Genomic DNA, 21,224 nt, shown 5'->3' with positions numbered 1-21,224 from the left:
TCCATGGTGTTCACAGGTTTTTCAGGCCTGCTTCAGTATCTATTAGGAAGTTCATTGGCAGAAGTAAAAAGGGCTAACACACTAACAGCTATTCTAAAATAGTATTAAATGATGGCAAATTGACTTCAAAAATTCAAAAATGCTGGTGACTCAGTTTCAAAGTCAGTAGCAGTTCTTTTTATTTAAAGGTTTGCACTTACATTCCTGTAAGTAAATCACCTTGTATCTTCTTCAGTCAACTCAGGGAGGAACTAATCTGCTTACAAGGAAGTTCTACTGAATCACTCTAAATTGTGTTGTCACTCTCCTACCAGAGCAACAGGGATACTTTCACTGCCAGGCTTTCCTGTTGTAGTCTTGGCAGCTTCTCTACAAGTAGAATTACTTACACTTCAACCACACTTCCTCAATCCCTCTGAAGATTACTTACATACACTCAGGAGATCTGCTTATAGACTTCCTTTGGGCAGTAAGGACTGGTAAGATTTTTATTTTTCTATTTACTATGAATATCCTGTGATGAAAAAATAACTCCCCATTTTTTTCTGTGGACTTGAGAATATCCAAATATATCAGATGACAACATAGTGCCTTTTCAGAAGCACATGTCCCAAGTATGCTCTTTTTTTCAAGAAAGAAAATGTTGGCAGACATAAAGAGGCTGTGGGACAGTAAAAGGTAATCTCACACAGCCCCAGGTAAGATGCAAAGGGTACTCTGAAGACAGCAGCAGTCACATCACCTTACAGAAAGCCTGCCTTTCTGACTTGTGTATTAAAGGGCAATGTTGCATTTCTTAAGCTTGGATACCAAGAGAAGTGCAAGAACTGCATTTACAGGTGGAATCCTAGGCAACGGGTTGATCAAAACCATTCCTTGCACAATTTCGCTTTTGAACAAGCCTTCCATAATAAATTCTTAATTTTATTCTTTGCTTTGAACATTCAATCTGTATGTCACACTAATAAAGAGGACAACACATGCTATTTCAAATAGCAAAATAAAAGAGAAAAAAATAAAATCCCTACTATTTTCACCTAGGTCAAAGCAATCACTGGTGGCAGCATGTCTACTGCTTTTGGTTTACAGATTTCAAGTGTCCATGGATAGAACTTGGGCAGAACTCAAACTGTACTGTAGATGTTCTCTCAGAAACTGTAAAGGAATGCATGATTTACTACTGGCTTTGTCAACACTGAAATAAGTAATTCTGTGTTTCTCTATCAGACCACCCCAGTTAATGTCTCTGTCCTAGGGTCCATCCCAGAACTTTCTTCCTCTTCTGCTCACAGTGACATTACCATTTGTGATCAGCTGTGAGGATTAACTGTGTTGCTCTGTTAATGTTTTCCTTCACCATGTATTTCTATACAGTTTTAAGAACCTGCTGCTTGCTGGTTTTCCTTTTTTTTTTTTAAATCTCCATAGCATCCCACAGGTCTGCCCCTTAGATCCTCTTGCACTGTCCCCTCACTCCCTTCCTACTCTTCAAGGTGAGCCTGCTGGTTTCAGCTTACTCCCCTTATGCCCACAGTTCAGAGCTCTAGCTCAGCCCTCATAGTCTCATCTCTTCCTTCACAGTCACAGAGTTCAGGTGATTTTTGTTTGCCCTGTGTCTCTTCCATCACAGATATCATACGTGAGTGATCCTGTGGCAGAGACCAAACTTCTTTTCTCTGGAGAAATCCACCTGAGCAGCAATAAAGTTGAGCATTCAGTAAGTTTGCACAGCCACTGCATTAACCAGATTGATTGAGTACATCAATCTGGAGAGCCTTGGCTTTGCATGCCAATGGTTTATTCCAAGCAGGCTGAGTCACACACTTGCAGGTTGTGCCTACAGGGATGAACCCTCCTACTTCTGTGATGCTGGACTCCACATCTCAACAGTGTGACTATCTTTTATCTACATTGCTACAAGTCCCATTAGCATCAGTGAGATTTATGCAGGTGTCATGATGGAAATACAGATAAAAGCCATTTGTTCTATTATTTTTTTCAATAGAAAAGCCTACAGTACATTTTTTCTTTGATATGCTGAAAAGAATGATCAGTGTCTTTTAACATAAAAAGTTCTATCTTCCCCCCAGGAAAGTGACTGTGACCAGCTGATGCACAGGGACTTTTGTTCCACAAATTAGTCACATAATTCTATGCATGATTCAATAAGACATCCTCAAAATAGAGCAAGAGGATCCAGCTGCATTATTAGCTACCTAAGAACAGGCTGAGCAGAATAGCTAAATATGCTTTTAATTTAAGAGGAATATTTGATCAGGGTCAGATGTCTTGCTAGGCTCTGCCAGTTTTTTTCAATGCAGTGCAGTGACAGTGCCTTCCAACACACCTTAAAGTGTCCTCTGCAGTGACTATTAAACAAAGCAAGGCCCTACACTCAGCTGTCAGCATCATAACACTTATTTCCCTGGCTCATCCAGCCCTAGAGAAGTTTTACTGCAGACAGCAGGAATCCCACTTCCGCCCTGTCAGCTGGATTTATTTGGCTTCTGACTGACAGCACAATCCAGAACAGAGTGCTACATGTTAAGGTGTGAAGATTCAGTTTCAGATGTTATCTCAATTACAAACTGTACTTTAACACCAAAGGGAAGGAAGAAGACTCCCAAAATAACCAGCAAGCTTGTATTTCACAAACATATACGTAATTTTAAGAGGAGTAGTGAAAGCTTCCAAGGCTGTAACATCTGGAGTCATGAACACCCCACTAACCTATCATACAATTTTTATTCATTTACTCTCAAATTGTTCATTTGAGACTTACAGCACAACACAAATACATTGTAACAGCCAAGGGTGCTGTAAGTTAATGACAATATAACCATTTCAGCCTGCCTTCTATCTCATTTGATGTTTTATCATCTTAAACTCCTATTGGGATAATGCTGCATGCTTATCAAATGAGACAAAGGCAAAACAGCAGGTATTTTCTGTTGTTTTGAAATTCAGATGATAAATTGTTTGAACCTCAAAGCAGTGAAGCAGAGATGATGAAAATGGTGTGAGGAAAAAGCCTCACAAGTCCTTATAGAGTCAAGCGCGCACATGAGGACACATTCTGGCTTTTGATTATCAGTCACACTGACACTCCTGTGCAAGGTTTTTGGAGGAGATGATTTTCACACTTTGGGATGTATGCTTCTCTTTTTAGAACTTTTCCAGCTCCAGTTATTAGTGACACTGGAAATGCTGAACTGTCCTACAGCAGTTCTTAAGGTAGAATAAATAGGCAGCTTTCTATCAACATGGGTCCCATGTGCTAGTGGTGACTACAGTTTGAATTCATGTCCTACTGCACTTGTATTTTATGGGAATTTTCCTTTTTTTGCAGACAGACTCAAGCAAGCAGTTTCTGGTCCTGCTGTGTTTTTCTTGTCAAGCTCCAGTGCTGACACAGAAAAATAGCAAAAGTGAGATGCTTCTCTAGAATCCCATCTGACAATAGCAGAGACATTTCTTCAAATAGAAAGGGTTGCTAACAGTTCTCAGTCTTACACAATTGTTATAACTTATCTGTTGTTTATATTTTAAGACAGTCAAATGCAGAACTTTCAAGAAGCAGCTTCTCTAAAGAAGTTTTTGGAATGAAAGCACCTTAATTTCTACACTAAACATGTTACTGGGATTGACTGAAACACTTCAAGAAGGCAGCCTTAACTTTTTCAAAGAGAAAAGGTGGGATCCTTGTGAACATCTCCTAGCCATTACAGAGCTGCTGCATTATAACGTCTAGAAGAATAAAACATGATTCAGAAGGAAATAAACAGGTCTCAGTCTAGTCCTGAAGGATTTCTGTATCAGAGCAGAACTAAGATAAAACATATAAAGGAATATTGGGCAATAAAATTTTATGTTGAAAGATAAAGTTGATATAATAAACCTCCGACAATTTTTAAAAACAAAAAATGGTTCTGCATTGTTTCAAAATGGAAGATACAGGAAGGGAACCATCAGAGACATTTTCTGTATCAATGATCTTTACAATTATTCTTTTTCTGATGCACATTGTTGTCAGTAACTTACATTTTTTCCCCTCAAATCTACATGGCACTAAATAAAGTAGAAGATGCTAGAAATCACTTTTTTCTGCTTACGTCATCCTATAATCTTAGTTCAAAACAACCAACATTATTGAAAATGATGAGTAGTCGTAGATCTAAGAATCCTGAGGAATTCAGTCAGTGATTTAGAGACAGCTGCTACTTCAACATACACAAAAAACCCAGACTGTTTATCAAATTGTCACACTAAACCCCCTCCTCCTGTTTTACCTTCTGTGCTGCAAGTTTTTCCCCACTCTTTGTGCTTGTGCTGGCATCCTCTATTTCCCTACTCCTTTCTTTTCTCATGTGTTACAACACGTAACTTTTCTAATGCATTATTTAGGAAATAAAAAGGAAAGCATATCATATAACATGAGGCTTGACCACTGAGTTGGACTGAGCAGCAGATTCATGGTGTAGTCATGATGATAAGACACCTAGATCTTGAAAAACAGCTATTATGAAATAACTGCAGGTTTTGAGCTCAAAACTACTATGAGGTTTCATTCTGTCCAGAGCTAAAAATTCAATTTTGAGGAAGTGGTCAGAAACAGCAAGCTACTGGAGGCTCAGCTGTGGACAGGGTACAGATTTTAAGCACTATTATGAACAGGCCATAACAGTTCAGCACAGAGCAACAGATTAAAAAAGAAACCCTCTTGCAGCAGAATTTAATAACAAGCAAGAAGACACTTGGTCTTACAGCCACAAACCATATCCAGGAGAACCCTGTTGTCTTATGTGATCACATTGACAGACAGGGATCCTTTGGAAGGAATGCTGAAGTCAAAATTCAATTTACACAGTTCCTCTTTTTCTCCGCTGTGTATGTGTTCTCCTTGAAGTCAAAATAATTATAAATGTGCAAATTTCTGACCTATTTTATCAGCTTAGCTGTGTTTGGATTTCCCAGGGCAAGTGAAAGAGGAACACACCCTGCACTGCAGCCAACAAAACAGCACAATTCACTCCAGCTTTGGGCTATAGAAACATCTCCCAAAATGCTGGTTCACCACAGAACAACACCCCTACTATGTGTCTATGTTTATTTTTAACATACCATTAACTCAGAAGAATAGGTGAAAAAAGGGCAGTTTCAAGCTTTATATCTAACATGCATAAAACATATGCTATATGCTACTGGATAATATACGTCTCTACCAGTGTTAATCCTAGCACTTCAGAAAGCTTTGCTGATGGCAGAAGAATTAATATTATACTTTGTGACTAATAAAGAATGCCTGCAAGAATGTTTTTCCCTCAACATTAAGAATATCTATATGGTAAAAATTAACATTGACATAATTATTATTGTGAAAATATAAGAAACATAAAGAAAAAATTCCAGTTAGAATCACAATTTTTGTCACAGTAGAATATGTTTTATGTCACTGGTGCATTTGAGACACCTACATTAGCAGGTTAAATCCACCCTCAGCAGCTGAACAGCAAAACCAAGTTGACTTTCTATGCCTGTGTCTCTTAATCTGCCAAAATGGACAACCAGATACTGCCACACAGGAACAGTACTTGGTCACGCCAACTCGCAAACTGCCCTGGAATCACTTGAGAGTGCACTAAATCTGCCCAAACTGGTCAGGAAACATTTCATAATTTCACTGTATAAAATGACTGAGATGATGTTCTAGACTCTATCCCCAGGGGTTTTTAATTTACAAGTGTGGGCAGAGGCTTCAAGTCCTGCAAAGTCATTGTGGTGACTGTGTGAGGGATTAGCTTCAGAACTGAAAAGTGATGGGTTTCCACAAGAGATTCTTCTTTACCTGTCAAGACAGCTGAGCAGTTTTGGAAACATGATTTTCACCTCTATTATACTCCAAGGAAAGGATTTGCTGTTTCATTCTGCTGTTTACCAATACTGCTCTGCAGTATTACGCATCAATTCTACAAAGGTTTCTCTTTCTATCAGAAAGTATGGTTCTAATAATCTTCCTAGACGCTCTTCTATAAAGTATTAGAATTACATAGATATGGGAATTTCTCAGGACAAAATTACAATACCTTTCCTGACAAACTTCTCTTGCAATTCCGCTTGAATTTCAGTTTGAAATTCAGTCCAATGTACACCCAAAACTAAAGCAAATGTGGTCTATATCTTTGTGCAGGAAAATAACCAAACAAAACCTCACAGGTTTTACCTTCAGGTAAGTTCTGAAAACCTACAACATTTCCCTTCCATGAGGTTATGGCACTGGCATAATTGGTTAGTGAGTCACAGTGATTTCCAGACTGTTTCTGTCACAGTAAGAACGTTTTACTGAAGATGTGTTTATATATTTAGGTCACATAGCACAGTGAAACATAAATCCATGATAAATTCTTTCATATGTCTAATCAGGTTTAAATACCTTCTGTTGACCATGAAAATAAATCTTAGTGAATCATCCCTTTTCTTTTGGCAGAGATTTTTTTAGTCTTTTTCTCCATGATGAGGACAAGTAGCAAAGCTGATTTAAGAGGCAGAAAGGGCTTCCTATACTAGTTAACAGACATGCATGAAGGATGATGCTTAAAATCTGTCATTCATTTCTAGGTGTTCAAATCTATGGGTAGGATGACAATTAAGGTCAGAGAACTGTTGGTGTACACAGAAGATCATTTAATCTATGTTGCATCTGTAATTTGGGTATTTTAAGGGAGGAGGGTGCTGAACAGCAGGAATTCTAAATCTGAATGTTGTGACTTGCTGGGTTTTTTTCCCTGCAACTTCAGTTTGAGATATACAAAAGGAGGAATGTGACAGCTTCTGATTAATGACACCAACCCGCATAGTCTCTTCATGGGATTAACCAAAGTGTGAGTCATAAACCACAGGCAAGATCTGAAAACTGCTATTCTGTTCCAGCTAAATAATGCCAGTTCATTAAAACTTTCACCTAACTCACTGATGTATTTTTTAAAAAACACATTAACAGTTTGAGATCTGATCTGTTCTGACCCCAGCTGTTCTTTGAGCAGCACACACAGTATGTGGGTATATTTATACAAGGGGAATTTGTGCACATTTAGATTCCCCAATCACAAAAATAAATGTACCTAAATCTGATTTTAGCTGCTATCAAGAACAAAAAATGTAGCCTTGCTTTGGTTAGGTAGGGAGCTACTCAAAGCAACCTATCCAAAAATTCATAGGCTGGGATGCCGACTGTAGCAACCTGGAGATTGTATCCCAACAGTTCTACCAATAAACCACCTTCTCTTCTCTTTAGTAGGTAGATTTTAAGAGAACTTCATAAAATGCAAGGAAAATTCTATTTGAATCCCAAACACACTACTTCCATCTACTTCCTTCAGGGCAAATGACAAAGCTGGATAAAATTCTCATTTAAATTCTTTGAACGCATTTGTTGCCTTTTCTGTTAATAGATACAATGTGGAGACTCAGAGGAATAAACCTTTTCTATGAGAAATTAAGAGTGAATATAATTCTTTCATCTTACTTGTTTTGTTTTAGTATCTTTTTAGAAGATGGCTAAAGTTTTTGGAGCCTGTTCTTCAGAAGGAAGCAATTTTCTTTCCCAAGTACCAAGGAGCAGAACTGAAACTGAATATTTTAAACAATATATTGAATACAAGCTTTTTTCTTTGGTTGTTAACTTGCATTTTTATTTGAATGCTACTGCAGATTTGTTAAGAAGTTCATTGTATCTCACAAAGACAATATTAGCACAGACTCACTTTTAAAGCAAAAATAGCACTGCACTGATGGGGAGAATTAAGAGATGAAAACCCATACTGTTTTGCCCCTCGTATCAAGAAAAAAAAGACTTTTGGAAGATTTGAGATCACTAAGGACTAAAAATTCAATAAGCCATGTATTTACCTTCCGCATCCCTAAATCTTTGCTGGCAGCAAGGAGTAAATAATTTATAACACAGGTGCAAATATCTTCCTCTCTGTAATTACGCTACAATTTTTTTTTTCTTACTGTTACAAAGAGCTGAAGGATGTGGTTTTGCTCGGTGCACTCGCAGTAATTCTCAGTTTGCCGAAGATGAAAGATGCAGCTCTCAGGATAAGCTCTGTGAACTACGCTCAGGACTCCCTGAGCAGAAGAGGAGTTCACTATGCTGTCAGCATCACTTAACCATGAGCTAAGTCACTGACAGATGAAAAAAAAAATGGTAATTTACTTCCTGACCTGGACTGAACTATCAGATACATACTAAATTTTTAAAAAGTCAGTGTTTCCTGTGTTGCAGACTGTCTTCTCAAACACACAATCAGTAGTGAGGAAACATTCTCACCAGAGTTTTCACTACAATGCCTTGGGACCTTCTACACAAGTCTGCCAATTCCTGAATTGGAATCTCTGGGGTAGAGATATTTTAAGTATGAATGTTCCCAAGCATATGTTCAGCAAGCCACATATGCAAGTGCCAAGCAGAACAGCAATGGGGTTTTCCACTTTTGGTGGTAATTGCAGTCACAAGTAAGTGGAATGGATGCTATTTTTAAATGCTTATAATTAGGAAAAGAGGGTGTTTGATTAGGAAAAATCCAAAACATATAAAAAAATTGGAAACATCCAAGATGTTATGGGAAACATTCATCCATTCTTATTTTCTTCTGAAGAAGCAGCAAGCCACTAGCAATGCTGGACTATTTCCTTCCTTCCCCAGGACGGGACACAGAAGGTAGCAAGAGGGTATAAATCTCTCACTGGGATGGTGGAGAGCTATATCTGTCTACAGAGAATTTTTTTACTCTATTATGTGCACTGCTTATTTTGCACACTGGAAGGAAAACAGTTTAAGAAACATTTCCGTGCTTCATCATCTTGTGGTGCTCCCACTTTAGATAAACACTGCTCCAATTTTCCAGAAAAGCCCTGTATTTTGAAATAATTTCAAAATATTACACAACACTGACTGAGGTTGTGCTGGTGGCAATGCCAGCGCCTCAAATTTTACCCTGTCTTTGTAAGAATACAGTTCTCAACACAGGTCTGAGACACATTATATCCTGGTATTGCTCATGTTTCTGGCCATGTTTTCTTTAACCACTAGGAAAACCAGTAACACTTAATCACATGCTTCAAGTGTTTGAATAAATATGAGCCAGAGGCCAGGTGTTCATACAGAAAAACCTACAGTGCAGCCAAAAAGCACATAGGTTGTTAATGAGAAACATTTCATCCTCTCCAAATGCCCATAATGTCAGGCCTTAAGGAATTCTGCTTCCTTTTAAATTTCTAATAAATGCTAATCCCCTTCAATTATCTTGTAACCCATTCCACATTAACCTCACTGGGAATGATACTGCCTTTCGAGGTGGGTGAGAGGTGTCAGCACTCACAGTCCTCTCTAGCACTTGCTCACGGCCAGTGGACTATTAAAAAGTGCAGACACTGTCCAAAAAAGTCTGAGTAGGCTGATGCTGTCCCTGTTTTTTAGTTAATCCTGAGCTTCTGTAGCTGTTGGACAGCACTTACAGGCTTCTGGTAACTAAACAATTTATCTTTTTTTTAAAAGATCTCAACTATTCTTATTGCTTTACTCTCAATTAACCTTTATTAAAAACTTATCATCAGTTCACATCATCTTATCAGAGCCTAGTATACACATGGAAAGGATTCTGTTTGTCTCTTTTTCAATTCTGAGTGTGTTAAATATGCTATTAATGCATTGCTACTGACAGCTTAAATAAAATCTATAAAACACAAAAGCTGCAATTAAACAGCAAAAGCAATTTTAAAAAGTTATCTCTGCTGAGCTACAGGCATCTCTTGTTATCTCATTAATGTACACAGGGGACAGGGTTGGCTTGTGCACTGTTTATGTACCACGTGGTTCATAATATCCTTCCTACTCTCTTACAATGTAAGAGTTGATTAAAGCAAGCGCTCTGAATTCCCTGAACTACTTTCCTTTGGTTTTGCTCCTTGCATGAATTGTTAATGATGGCAGATATGAGATTCAAACAAAGCTAAAGGCATGTGAGCGCAGGCCAGCAGCTGCACTTGTCAGACAAGAATGCTCGTCAATGCAGACAGAGTATTTTGGTGCTTGAAATAAAAAATGACATTTTCCCAGGTATGGTACACAGTAATGAAACACATGCAGCACGCTGTAGTAAATGTAAAATATTATAATCCACCCTAAGATGGAATTGCTCACAGATAATGGAAATTGCAGTGGAAAAATAATGGGTTTACATTTGACCAATAATGGTCTCTTGAGTACAGAATAATCTAACAACTGAAGAAGTAACAGACAATCTGAGGGCAAGGAAAGAGTTATCTACTGAACACTTGCTTCCATAAAGAGGACATACTTTATTTAGAAAGCTTCCTCTCCCTCCCATTCAAATGATTAGGTGCATATTTTCACTAAGCAACACTGATTATAAGTTCTTTCTCAAAAATAAACACATCAAATCACAATGGTAGAAAAATTACAGCAGCATTTCTGAAATACTGAAAAAGTTTTGAAGAAAAAAACTTCTACACATCTATCTACTCAAAATGGCTAAATATTCGCAGAATTCATAGTGTTGCCAAAATTATGTAAGCTAAAATAACTTTGCCCAGAAGAGTTACCCAGTAAAGTTTTTCTGTGAAAATAGATAATTAGGATAAGGGCATTATAACTACATTGCTTAATGGCTACTGTTCTCTATGTAAACAAGGAAAGTACCCAAAGTGGACTTTTACCCTTATTTCAAAGCATGCAATAGTTATTTTATCATATGAATTGAGCAAAAAAGCAAAGGAGACAGCCAATATATTGTAGCAGCTGAAGTTTAAACAGCAACTTAACAGTGCACTTTTAGCTTCTTACACATTTCTTCTTTTTAATACCTTCTGGCTTCCTTGACCTCATGATAGTGAATAAATTAGTGTCTAGTGACCACTGTACGTCTAAAAGCACAGCAGGTGATGATGCCAGCAAAATTTTCATCATGCTAAGTTTTGCCCTCCTACCTTTATTTCACCTTCAACTGCTTACCATGATAACTACAGAATACACTTCCAAGATCTGATCCAACTCCTTTAAAAGGCAACATTCCCTAACCATGGGTGGCAAGTCTTTGGGTGCCAAATTTAACAGCCTAGGCTTCCCCTACATCTACAGAACAGCCTCAGGAAGATTCAGGGCCCCTAAATCAGGCAACTAACCATCCCCTCCAGGAGAGTACTGGGAACTTGAGTCCTTAACTAGGCATTCATACAATAGATATCTAAAGTTTTATGATAGAAACAGCTTGATTTTAAGTGTTGCACTGAATTCAATGGTCTTTGGAAATAACTTCTCCAGTGGCAATTGCCCAATGTTTTTTTTCCCCCATCTTCACAGAGCTTAATGATCTCCAGCCCATACTTGTATTGCCACTGCATCACCTAAAAAAATGAACCTCACAAGCCTCAGATTTTCTCTCCAGCACCATAAACGTAGTCAAACAATGAGTAACAACATAAACTTTTTAAGCGCACTTGATGACAGAGTATTTCTGAAGGACGGTCTTGATTTTTCTCTATAATGTGAATAGAAGAAAAAACCAAGAGATTTACAAGCAAGCTTGTAAAGTTGTCTGGTTTGGGCTACATTACGATGTGGTACAGAACATTAAGCTTTGCAACAAGATTAAATGTCTTTGTTTCTCTTTCGGTATTCCATACCTAATGGAGTATGGATAGTGAGCTTCAAGTTTTTACTTTTGCCATATAAGATCATTTGACTTTTTCCTCTCCATTGTAATATGTATTTCATTTAATAAACCTTATAATTAAAAAAAACCCAACCCTAGTCTATTCAAGGATTACAATTCAGAGGGGGTTCATTTAATTCCAATAGATTTAACATCTGTGGTTTAAGTTGCAGAGAGCTTCAAAAGTAGCTATTGAAGTATTACATTGCTTCATTTACAAAGGAAATTGGATGCCTAATGCATTTTGTAGTGCAACAATAATGAAGCTGTAGTATTTGCATAAAGCAGCCCACAGTAATACCAGGTGTTGGTCCTGTCTGAAAAAAGGTCTTCAGACTTTTGCTAGCCCAGTGTGGACTCATAATTCCATCTGGTTACACATTAGCAGAAAGATCAGTGAAGTCCTCACTACAGAAAGCCATATTTGGGGAGAATTGATACCTCATCTGTGCCTGAAAAGCCGAATGCATGGGGAGAAGGTGCTTTTTAATTTAACTATTGGCGTGGACTGTTAGTGGAGAGCAGACCAGCCAGAAAGGACTGACCATAGCATCATAAAAATCTGCATTCCTTTCCCTACTTGGGATAGAGCTGGTGCAGCTGCTTGGAGCAGGGCATGGGACAGGACTCACCAGAGACCTCTGACAGCAAATTTCTAGTCAGTGTTTGCTGGTGTCATTCTTCTAACGTTGCTAGAGGTATTCCAGTTTTATTTCAGGTAAAGGTTGTTTGTCCATGAGTGTAATAAGTGTATGGGGCACAAGCCAGTATTTTGGAAAAGACATAAATGTCCAAATTCAAAGCACTTCAGGGAGATGGTGGCTGTTATCAGCACAGTACTTACTGGACTGCACAGCTGGGATTATGAAACATGTTCGAGTTTTGCTTTTTGGTCTGATCTTTCTCTGTTTCAGAGGATCAGTCTCTTTATCTTACCAAAATATTATTTGCTAGAATTATCTCATCCTGATAATCATGATGATCATCTTTTCATCTTTTGGGTATGTATTTATGTAGGTCTAATTCAAACCTAAGAGCTGAACTCCAAATGGTGTTACTGTATTAACTGTAACAACAAGCAAAGCACAATATTTCAGGGTTCAATCTGCTCAAGAGAGAAACACTCTCAGAATAGAACCACGTCTGGAAAATATCTGTCCTGTGTCCAAGCATCCAGATAAGCATGCAGGAGGTATACTGTGCTGTGAGTTCATTACCGCCTCATTGCAGGTTTTCTACATTGGAATTAAATTGAGACTGAAATGAGTTTTGTTATCCCTATTGTGCTGCATGAAAGAAGATTCTTTGTGACAGCAGGAAGAATGATTGCCTTTGGGATAGAAAACATAAAATTTGAGATACATCTGTCACAAAATGATTTTTAAAAAGTCAACTAAGCCTACAAATACTTTTCTAGACTACGGTGCTCAGCACCCTCTTGCCAGTGAATACCCTTGGTGTGAAAATGAGAAAATGTGTCTGATTTGAAAAATGTTACTGCACTCAAGTTTCCCTGAAAACCAAGAACAAGAGCTTGATCACATTATATGAAATGACCACATTTTCCTAGAGCTTCTATCCCACCAAAATCTTCATCTACAAACAAGGATCAACACATGAAGATAATAAACCTACAGGGCAACACAGGACATGAAAGTCTCAAGTGTTTCAACTTTTAATTAAATCTTTTAATTGCCAATCAAAGAATGCAAAACAAAGCAGAAACCACAGTGATACAGAAAGTACTCTAAAACCAGTTTCCTGTCTTGGAAAAATATTTGCAAAGTTTGTAAGCTATTTTAAATAATTCACTTCATTAAGTCACATAATTAATCAGCAATGTGACAAACAAAAATGTACCAATTCCTACATTCCTATATTTGCATATAATTTTGTGTGTGTGTGCATGTTATGTGCACTCTCACACCGACCAACATCCTAGGGAGACAAAGCTTTGATGTATGCAAGGTTGTCTTATCAAGCATCACCAAAAGATGATTTCAATCCCCTTTAGCCAGAAAAATATTTTATTGACTTTTGATCTACTAGATTGAAATTATGCAAATTACATTCAGACAGACAATAAGCACAGTCACAAAAGAGTATTCTAATACTTCTGTAGAGCAAAGACAGCATGAAGCATAAGGCTATATTCACACTAAGGGCTTCATGGAATTGTGGATGCCCCATCCCTGGGAGTGTTCAACACCAGGTTGGATGGGACTTGGAACAACCTGCTCTAGTGGAAGATGTCCCTGCCTATGGCAGGGGGTTGGAACAAGGTGATCGTTAAGGTCCTTTCCACCTCAAGCCATTCCGTGATTCTATGAAAGAATGTACTTTTCTCTCTGAGAAAGAGCAGAAGGATGTAAGTTGCTACAAGAGCACAACAGTATTTACAGAATGCAACAAGGCAACTTAACAGGGGAAAAACAATCCTACAGAAGCAAAAGCAAAACCCCTCTACCTGGCAGTATGTCTCAGGCTACTTCCACTGCAAAAGAGAGAAAATAAGCAACATCATAGTGGTCTGATATGTGCTAGCTCACTTTAAAAATAAATTCAAGACGCATCTTCACATGGCAAATGATCTGCATCTGAGTAACAGAAATGTCAAACTAAGTTTAACATGATTGTCTACAAATTTGCAGATAATACTACTGTGGCAGCAAATTTTTACAGAGAAAGGTGACATAGGGAGCAACCTTCTCCCCGAGGCGACCACGCAGCAGGAAAGTAAGAGAGGACTTTATTCAGGATGATGTTGAGGGAGGACTATCCATCAACACTCAGGAGCTTACACACCAGTTCAGCAGTGTCCAGAAGACAGAGAGCCTTGAACTGTGCAGCCAGCATTGCTGCATTTGCTATGTCAGCATGAACCCAAGCAGCAAAAGGGAATGTGAAAAGAGAATTAGTAATGTGCAGAATAGTGAATATCAGTAAGGTAATGAACATTATTTACAAGCTTTGCTATTGCACAGTCAAGTACAGCAACAGGACTCTTATTTAAAGCAAAACAGCCTATGAGAAGAAGCTCTTGTAAAGAAAAAGTAGATTCTAATTTAATTTCCAACAAAGGAAGGACTGTGATGTCATAAGGAACTTGGCACCTCTATATTAAGCTTTCTCCCACTTAAGAATTGAAAGAGATACAACTGCATTTCTTTCTCTCACCCTTTGCTTGTGAATTATAAGCTTTTTAAGTCAAGAACATTTGACATTAAAAATTGCAAATGGAATAAATATTCTAACCAGTTATAACCAATATTATCAAAGCAGACTCTTGTGGATTTTCAGAATCATTTCATGGACCTTTGAGAATGAGATATTGTTGTAGCTGCTTGCCTCTGCCTGATGCTACTTTGATCACTTCAAAACCAGCCAATAATGCCTCTGCCACAGGGCCAATTTAGCCATTTTTATTTGCTTTTCTAAGGCTTTCAATATAACAGCCATTTAGCTGAAATAAACTTAGAACAGAGACCATGCCAGTCTTGGTTAAACTATCTGAGCTAAAACCCAAAACAAACAAAACCAAAAACATATGAAAAACATTGCACAACAAGCTGTTGTAGACCCTTCCATCTTCTGCTTATCACACCACCACAAGGCAGTTTGCTGGAAGTTGCAAACCTTTCTGTGCTGATTACTTTGTATTCTGTAGATGCCCTGCTGTCAACAGTTTTGAATGAGTTATAAAGGGATTTACATAAAAAAATCACCAGCTTTGGAGCATTGAGGAATGATTTTTGCAAAATGAATATAAAACCCAACATTATTTTGACAGGAATTACATATTTTCATCAGACTTGTCAGTTCACCCAAGATACAAGCTATTAACCAGATGATCCTACAACAGGGTCTTATAAAATACACAACTGTGTGATGAGATTACACCTTAGTCTTTCCAACGCTTTAGTAATCTAAACAAGTTCCTCAAATCTGATAATGCTGACTGGGGTGGGGCTGAGGAGTAAATAATTTTTTTTTTTTTTTAAACCAGGTGTATCTCACTGATATACTGTTGATAATAATCAGCTGATGCCTTTTTAGCCTTTCTCTAGAAGCAAAGGGTACATGTTAGTTCTTGGTGTGAGGGGAAGGAACAGGAATCTGTGCATTCCCTCTGAGCACAGGGACTGAGTTCAGCTACATTGAAATGAGGGATAAGAAGCCTCAAACATTACAATGTCCTCTCGAGTGAAAGGAAATCTGCAGTCAAGGGGGAGGCTGTAGCATTAAATTAAAGCTGATGATATGTCAGGAAACCTGTATGATGAATGAGAGGGGTAGAAAAGAAAGATTTCTTATAAATGTACTACACAATAGTTTCATACAAGGATAAGTGAAGTTCCTGAGCACCACACGTGGAGGCATCTTCTGCCTCACTAACAGGTAACCTAACTAGGAGGCTGGGTCATATACCAAAGTATTTCATCCCATGACAGAAGAGAGAGGGAACAGTGATTCCCTTCTCACCGTCTGACCTCCTGGTCTAAGGGATGTTAAAACTTGGCAAAGCCTTGCCTGGAATCACAAGACTCTGCAGAGGTAGAAACTTGCTCTGGCACCTTCCTGGGGCATTAGGAGCATCTCCAAGAGAGGAGAAAAGCCAGGTGCTTTTCCCACTGCTGGAAGACAATACACACGTGGCAACATCCAGGCTGGGGAGAGAAGACAAGCTGCCAGGGAAGTAAGGCCAGAGCAGGGCACAGGAGCAGCACTGAAGATGCACAGCCAAAGCAGTGCCCAGTGATTTTGGCATTAGGGGTATGTTTAGAACCACGGTATGACTGCAGCACCACTAAGTCCCAGGGCTGCAGAAACTACTTTAACTGTTCTAGCAATAGGAGTCAACCATGGAGTTGGCTGTGCATTTTGGGAGGACTCCAACATTTCCTTTGCATTAACTTCCTTATAAACACATGCTTTCTAGTCATACAAATTATAGTAGAGACTTAAGCTATTAAGAATGCAAGTTCCCAAAATTATCTCCCAAATTTATCTCTGGATGATCCAGAGTACAGGATAGCAATATAATGCTGCTAGCTCTATTACTGGGTGTAATTCCAGCTGACTGCAGATAACATCATGAAGGTAGGAAATACATAATAGGTATGTAATAATCCAAATGGAAACTCCTCTGGTGACTCCACTGCAAACAACTACCAGGACTTGCAGGTAAACACTGAGAACGAACTTGTTGCTGCCAGCTATGCCAATGAAAGGTTGCCAGCGGCTGCTGTAATGATAAGGACACGCTTATGAAATGTCAATCGCCAAGCTAGAGCTGCCACAGAAAGCAACAATGAGAAACTACTACTAAAACTAAGTCCCTCAGCTGAGCTGAGAAAGGCTACTGTCAAAAGAGTTCTTCAAAATACCACACACCAAGATGTTACTGAAAGAGAGTAAGAAACAGAGAAATGCTCACTGGAAAAAGAAAACAGCAGCAGACTGAAGGGAGAAAACCCCCATACAACAAAGACAGTTTCTCAGATGATGGTTATAAAATAATGGGGGGGAGGGGGGAGGGGGAAGGGGCAGAATAATGCCTCTCCTTCTATTTTGGTACCCAATATGATTTTAGATTCTTTCCCTAAAGAACCTGAGATAGAAAATTTCAGATCCAGTGGCTGAGGTTGAATAGGACCATAACTATTTGAAAGCAGAACTGTATAACAGAACGTGCCAGGTGGCCTTATGAATACATAATAATAAATGGAAAAAGAGAATATGGAGATGGAATGCCAGATTCTCTCATGTCATGTACGTAACAAGCACCAGGCCAGTCCCCAGAGATGGTGGCTGGCCCTGAGCCTGCATAGCACCCCAAGGGATGGAATTGAAGAAAGAAAACTGAAACCGGGGTGATGGACAAGAAAAGATGATTAGCCAAGCAGGGAGCATTCTGAAAAAAAGAAACTAAATTTATGAAGGGATTAAGGGAGTCTAAAATGAGAGCAAAGATAAACCTCGAAGTGTCTGTTACCTGCTTCCTACATAAGCCACCCAGAGCTGTAGCCTGACACTGCATCATCTTTCTCCTGAAGAAATGCAGAATCTTCTATTACAAAACCACCTTTTTGAAAGAGCAGCTGGTTGTTTCTCCTTTCTGTGCCCCCTCCAACCTTTCGACAGTTTGTAGGTTGCTGGGACCACAGGAAGGAAGTTATGAGCTCTCCCTGCCCAAGTTATATTCTTCTGAAAAGAACATTGTTTTAGAGGTCAATAACTTCTTGAAGAGATTGCACGTTTGATAGCTTTAACCAGCTATTGTATGCTATTACTGCTCTCTTACTCTCATTTCCTGCTTCTTTCTTATCTAAATTTTAGACTCTGCAATGTTCCTCTTCCTGGAATTTAGCTGTACATGGCCAAACCCAGAGTGATTCAGCTGTAGGACTTGAATTTTTAACAGATAACAAGCATATTAAGAATGCAAGTTCTTTTCCCCAGGACTTTTCCCACATGCTCTTCCAGGAAATCTTAATAAAGTGAAATATAACAGGAAGAAACCTGGTATTACTCAGTCTGGCGATTATAATACATCTGATCTTTGATTTCTGGTAAGACCTAGTCTTTCATGGAAGCTCTAAATAGACAATAAAGCACCAAATGAATGAGACAATTAATGAAGTTTTCTATAAACAACTAGAAGAATCTCCAAAGTGAACACCAAACAATATTTTAGGATAATCTAACTGCTTGCATGCTAGATTTGTCTAACCATGACAGGTGAAATCCAGGAGAACTATGGGCCTGCAATATATGTATGGCAGAAGTGACAGAAACACTTTCCATTAGAAGAGGTTTTTAGGAAGCATTTTCCTTTTTAAATTTTTTTTTTTTTTTGGTAGTTAATCAAATGTAGTCTTTAAATTCTCTTCTGCTCTATTAAGCATCCAAACACAGACTGTGGCACTAAATGGGAAACCAAATTTATTGGATAAGCTTTTTCCATTTGGCTGGTTTTAAAAACTAAGTGACCATAGAGCGCACATGGTAATTAATTACACACATTTCTCACTGTCTATACTGAATAATTAAAACATTCACAGAGAGCAAAGACAAAGCTCTACTCTCTGTACTCTCATTTGGATCAAGACATAACAAATCTAATTTGGGCTACTTAACAGATTGTTTACCTCATCAATATCTCAGTGAGAAATAAAAAGTACAAATCAGAGCAGAACAACTCAGAGCAGGGCAAGTTTTTGATTGGAATTCCATGAATCCAGTTCTTCTTTGGAGAACTCTGGCACACACAACCTGAAGTCAAAGGGCAAAGGGTCTCTTCAGCAAAAAGATCACAGGGAATCAAGGGTCGTTTCTTGTCACAGAGTTGAAACCTAAGCATGGCCCGACATTTTCTTTTTCAACAGAAAAAAACTTTCTAAAAATATAAAATAAAATATTGTACACTGCAATTGATATAGTAATATGTTTTCCTATTATATAAAATTTACTGTCAAGTTCTGAGTCCTCTTGAAGCACTCACCTTCCCTAAGTAGTCACTGAAGGAGGAAGAGGTGAATTTCAAGGACTCACTCACCCAACACTGGTGTCAAAATTTAGACACAATACAGATTTCTAATGGCTCTACCTTCCCATCATGCACTGACAGGAAAACTAAGCATTATTTCAGAATTCTTGCTTACTGCCTGCTACATTGATGTACACTGAGTCACTTCTCTAAATATTCCTTGCAAAGAGTGGCAGAGGTTTTCACTGTTTTCCCTGGAACATGCCTTCCTCCCAAGTGATTGGTCCAATAATATTTATTATAGGTTCCAGAGGAAAGGTAATTATAACTAAGGTTACACAATGCTTTCCTTTAAGAACCTACTCTCAATTGTTAGTTCATTTTGAATGGGAAAACTCCAGCTTACAATGTCATTTAGAGAAGAAAAAAAATACAGCTTTTTTCCCCCATTTTTTGGAGAGAATTACTAATACCTCCATGATGAAGAACAGGATTTGATACTCTGCACCAAGATAATAAAGATGTGAGAGATGCAACTATCAAAAGAGCCTGCTCCTGCAAGACTCTCAAATCTCTTCCTAAAAAAAGCCTTGTTAAAATTCAGCAAGTACATACTTTGAGGATTCAATTTATGCCAGGTCAAGGGGCTGGACAAGGCTTTTCCTTGCTGTTTTTTCTGCTGGCAGAGGATGACCGGTATAACATGAAGCCAAAGCCATAAGGCAGGGGACTGGCTCTGCTGTTCTCTCTGTGCTGTGACTGAGGCTAGTGCCCAAATTCTGAACAGGAGAAGAGGCAGCCACGTGTCACAGAGGAGAAAGGAAGGAAATATTCAAGCAAAAGTCTAGTGAAAAAGAGGAAGATGAGAAAGATCACGTGAGAGAGTTCTCCGGACTCTGACTGGGGTGCTGATCAGAGAGAAGTCTGAAACCAGCACTTAGGAAGAATTTGGAGAAATGAGGTGATGAGGTGGAGAATGAAACTTCTGCAGTCAGCTGGAGAACATCCCCTTGCAAAACATGAACTCAAACATCTGACCCCAGTGAACCAGACAAAACGTGTAAGGCTATATCATAAAACAACTGCCAATTATACTTACTTAGTTTGTCCACGTAGAAGTCTGAACCTCAGGACCTTCAAGAGTGCAAATAAAGTGTGCATGGGTTGCCTTTCTTTTATTTTTTTCCTTGGTTTAAGGCTTTAAAACCTGAGAATTGCTTTAAAGATACATTATAACGTTCAATTCTATAAAATTGAGAAGTTGTATTAGAAAAGCCTAGATTTAACATAGCCTTTTCAAGCTACTGTTTGATACTTTGCCCACAGTGATTGTTTATAATCGTCCTCCTCCTTCCAGAAGGATGGTCAGAAATAGACCTTAATTCTAAAAGGCTCCTGCAAGGTGTCAATGGCATTGACTCTCATCACATCTTGTGGTCATCTCTCTCCATTTTGTTTTCTTTTCCTCTGCACCCTGTTGCTTTTAAAAATCTCCAAACCAGTAATTTAGTTTTAGAAAACAAAATTGATGGTGGTTCAATGCACCAAATCTGGACCTGTTACTTAATGCCCAGGCTCCTGTCAGTACATCAGGTGATGCAAATCACTAAAGCTTTTACCTCAAAATATAGATGTTAAGTTTCTAGAGAGCCATAGAATAATGTAAAAATCTATATTGAAAGTCAGGCTCTCCATTTTTAAGTTTTGTTTACACTGTGCTAATACTTTTAGAAGGAAAAAAAAAAAGATGGAGAATGTCAGATGGGCTGGGAAAAAGGACTGGTTGGAGGAGAACTGTTGGGGTGGATCAGCCTGCTCTCAGGCTGAAACCATCAAATGTCAGTCAAACCAGGGCTATCCACTGGGTGGATTTCCCCACCCAGGACAGTGGATCGGAAGGCGGACCAGACGAGATAACTGAGGTCTAGGTTACCTCCCCCGGGTGGCTCCCAATCCTAAATTACCTCCCCCTGTTCCAGAAAGTTCTCCCTTTTGTAGTTATT

At 38.6% G+C, this 21,224-nt stretch overlaps 1 protein-coding gene across 9 annotated transcripts in view; it reads right to left on the bottom strand.

Annotated features, from left to right (window-relative positions):
• The window catches only part of INPP4B (inositol polyphosphate-4-phosphatase type II B), a 312,437-nt gene that overhangs the window by 7,106 nt on the left and 284,107 nt on the right, over positions 1-21,224 (bottom strand). The window lies entirely within an intron of this gene.

The sequence above is a fragment of the Corvus moneduloides genome, chromosome 5 (assembly GCF_009650955.1).
Source record: "Corvus moneduloides isolate bCorMon1 chromosome 5, bCorMon1.pri, whole genome shotgun sequence".
In the NCBI taxonomy this organism is placed as follows: domain Eukaryota; kingdom Metazoa; phylum Chordata; class Aves; order Passeriformes; family Corvidae; genus Corvus; species Corvus moneduloides.
This window is presented reverse-complemented; position numbering and strand designations above follow the sequence as displayed.